The 3,582-nt window shown below is 44.4% G+C and overlaps 1 non-coding gene across 1 annotated transcript; it reads left to right on the top strand.

The window, feature by feature from the left end:
- The first annotated feature begins 362 nt into the window (after positions 1-362).
- LOC138505391 (small nucleolar RNA SNORA31) lies at positions 363-492 on the top strand. Its single transcript, XR_011280181.1, has one exon. It is a non-coding gene; the product is annotated as a small nucleolar RNA SNORA31 (small nucleolar RNA).
- The last annotated feature ends 3,090 nt before the right edge of the window (positions 493-3,582 follow it).

Genomic DNA, 3,582 nt, shown 5'->3' with positions numbered 1-3,582 from the left:
AACTGTGGTGCGTTGCAGCCCGAGGAGCTACACCAACAGTTGCAAGCTGAGTGCAAAGGAATAGTGACATGAGCTGCCTGCCTGTCAGCCTTTGGATAGGCTGGGCTGTGCCGTGGCTGAGGCCTGGGCTCCTATATTCAGCAGCCATGCATTCTGAGTTCAGCTAGTTTAGTCTGCTAGGATTTACTTTTGGGATGGAGCCCTTAAACACCTCTGTTCTTTCATTTTTCGTTTATACTACATTGCTTGTCGATGAGTCACCTATCCTGTTTTCGCGTAATAGCTTTTAAAAGTAACGCTGGGTATCCCCACAGAGCATTGAGTGATTTATAGGTCCGGAGCAATACCATATGTTCCGGTCACTGCATCTGTTGATGGACGTGCAGCTATTTACCGTTGCATTTTGGTTTGAACTGAGATGCAAAATTAACTTTCTTGCGCTTCCAAGCTGCTCGACTTGTTGCAGTAATGAATGAATAAAGGAATACATGCCCAGAAGGCACCATGCATTGAGGCCGCTTTTTTATGCTATTCAAAGTTTCTATAGTTCTGTGCAACAGTTATTTATTTATTGAATTGTAATCTCGAAGCAAGTCACGTGAATACCTAACATACTCTATTGAAGGATCAAGGCCACACTTGAAGAAAAGAAGCCAGAACGAGTGAATCCGTTCATAACCAAGGCTGCACAGAAAGTCACATTTATTGTATCAACCATCGACATCTAACAAGTATACATACTGGCTGCCGACCAACTAAATCTGGTGCTTCAAGAGGGGTAGGGTAGCTCGTGTTTATTAGTAATGTTAACGCTAAAATACCTCTGGGCTGCGAACTATTGTGGGTGCTTTGCGGCAAGTGGCGTGTGCATTGTGGTATCTAAGCCTGATCGGGAATATCGGGACCTTATGTGGCCACAGATATGCAGCCGAGCGAGGAATTAGAATGGTGGTAAACAGCTCATGGGCTCCAGGGGCCTTGCTTGTATGGGGCCTCTAGGCACAAACGTTTTGTGTCTGTGAGTAACCCTGACTGTGCCTTTGAGATCTGTGGACCCTGTGATGTGAAAATCATCCAGAGACTATTTAATAACACTGCATTCTTTTAAACTGAAGTAAATGTGCGCGGTAGCTTAGAAGGTCAATGCTCCTGCTGCAGAGATCCATGCAATCAGGTATTGTTTCATTAAAAGCTGAGTATGTTGATGCACCTGCCGTATTTATGTGTGTGTCAGGACGGCGTCAGGGCCGTTCAACACTTTCACATGATAGGGGCCTCTGGTTCACCAGGGCAGCTGCCCCCATTTGCCAGTTAAAAGTCTAATAATACAGCAATGTTTCCCTTTATTCTGCGGCTTAAAATATGCTCTTTGCAGCACTACTATTACAAGATGCATTTGCTGGGGCCCTCCTAGCTGTGACTTCCCTTGGGGCACAGAGACGTCTCATCACCTCAACGCCTTTTAACCCTGCAACGAAGCTGACAAAGAAGAATGTATGTCTTTCCAGCAGTAATTTATTGTTTCAGCTCCCTTTTGCCCATCTCGCAATAATCTGCAGGTATCGACGTCTTGCTGTGTTTCTTTGTCACCATTATAATATATGTGCCTCAGACTGATTTCCTCTCTAAGCAAGGATGGCCCACAACCATTGTGTACAAATGGGCCCCCACACATCTTAAGCAAGACCAGCACTCATATCTCAGCAGGATGATGTTAGCCCTGGGGTGGTCCTCTGCACGCCGTCGCTCTCTCTCTTTCTCTCTCTCTCTTCATGCACACTGGTACTCTCTCTCTCTGCATGTGTAGTTGCTCTCTCTCTGGCATTCCTGGAAATATCCCCTTATTCCATCTTCTCCAACTCTCACCTTTGCTCTAAGCCCCCCTTACTTTTTCTCTCATCCTTCGTCTCATGCACACTTTGTCTCATACTCTCTCACCCTTTCTCGCTCATATTTCCTCTTGCTCAGCATCGGCATTCTCTATCAATGGCATCCTCCATTGCTCTATTCCCCTTCTCATTCCATTGCACACCTGCACCCCGTATCGCATCCTTCTTTAAAACGGTGCTCTCTTCTCCTTGCCCACTGATGCCTATAAATGCAAAATGCAAAGAACAACAGTAAACACCAATACTATTGGCATTCCCAATCCTTGTTAATATGTCTAGCTCTATTGACTGCACATACCACTTTAACAAATCGGGCCTCATCATGAATATATGTATTTTGTTGGCAAATCTGCAGAATTACTCCAAACTCAGTTACCATTACCACCACCTGGTCCCATGGCATTGCCAAGGGATCATGAGTTATGCTAAGGTGGTTTAAAAACCCATGTTTGGCGCCCATAGGACTCCATTCGGATTTTCATCAAATTCATTGTGAGCGGTATTACTGTGCAGTAAATCCACAGATTTTTGGAGGTAAAGTGGAGGCTTTACCTCAAGCTTGGAGGTACATCATCCACTTTACCTCCAAACCTGTAGTACAGCGGTGCGGTAATGCAGCTGTAAACTGGCAGCAACAGAATGGCCACCACTCTACTGCCATTTTAATTGCATCACTTTACTTTTAATGCGGCCTATTACCTACTATATGAAGACCTTCTAAAGGTTTGTAAATCACCCAGCAATGGTACTGCTATATTTGCCAGTATGCCCTTGGCACAGTTCATCCTGGAGGAAAAAAGGGATGCCTAATTATCACAAGCCGGTTTATGGAACCACTTGGTGGAAATGCCACCCCCTGGCAGGAGGAGGATTGACATGGACGTCCCTATCCTAGGAATGGGTATTTTCACTGAAATACTGACACACGAACCAACAGGTGCTTGCCAAAACAGCTGTTGCCATGTTATCACTATTTTGTAATTGGTCATATTTTAAAGTTCGAGAGCTGAATCGTGTGTTAAAGCAGCTAACCCATTTGTCATCCTCTGCGAAATTGACTTCATTAAAAGATTGGTTTTCCTGTGTAACATATTGCAATACACAAAGGTCACGCTTAGCTGCAAATGGTTGATCTGCTGTAACCAATTACTGCAATTGATCACTAAGGCCTTGTCACAGCAACAGAGAAGCACACGCGGAGTCGTAGACCATTCTCCTCTTTCGGATCACGGCACTGCCTGCTTCCTAGCAGCGTAGAGACTCAATATATAACAACAGCAATCAGAAGCAAAGGGTCGCAGCTCAATAAACTCCTGAATTTGTGGAATCTGCCACAATGTTTGTGTTCAACATACAGAATATGGATCATCAATACAACCGCAATAATGGGATTTAAGGCTATGCGTGTACATGCTTTCACTAATACCTTTGTTTCTTTAATCAAATGGACCCATCAATGCATGTATAATATCAATAACAATATGAAAAGTACTGGGAGCCTTTGTAGCTGGAAGACGCCAGGGACAAGGCAATTAAATAGGATGTTGAACCCGTTTCTTGTCATGTGTTAGGATTTCTACTCAGGCAGATTGTTGGAATACAGGATGGTGGGAGGGGGTGGAACAGTCATCACTGAATGGATGACTGAGAAAGTAGAATAAGGACAAGGTAGGTGACCATTGTAAGCCATCTG

The sequence above is a fragment of the Ambystoma mexicanum genome, chromosome 11, assembly GCF_040938575.1.
Source record: "Ambystoma mexicanum isolate Mex_15411 chromosome 11, UKY_AmexF1_1, whole genome shotgun sequence".
Taxonomy (NCBI): domain Eukaryota; kingdom Metazoa; phylum Chordata; class Amphibia; order Caudata; family Ambystomatidae; genus Ambystoma; species Ambystoma mexicanum.
This window is presented reverse-complemented; position numbering and strand designations above follow the sequence as displayed.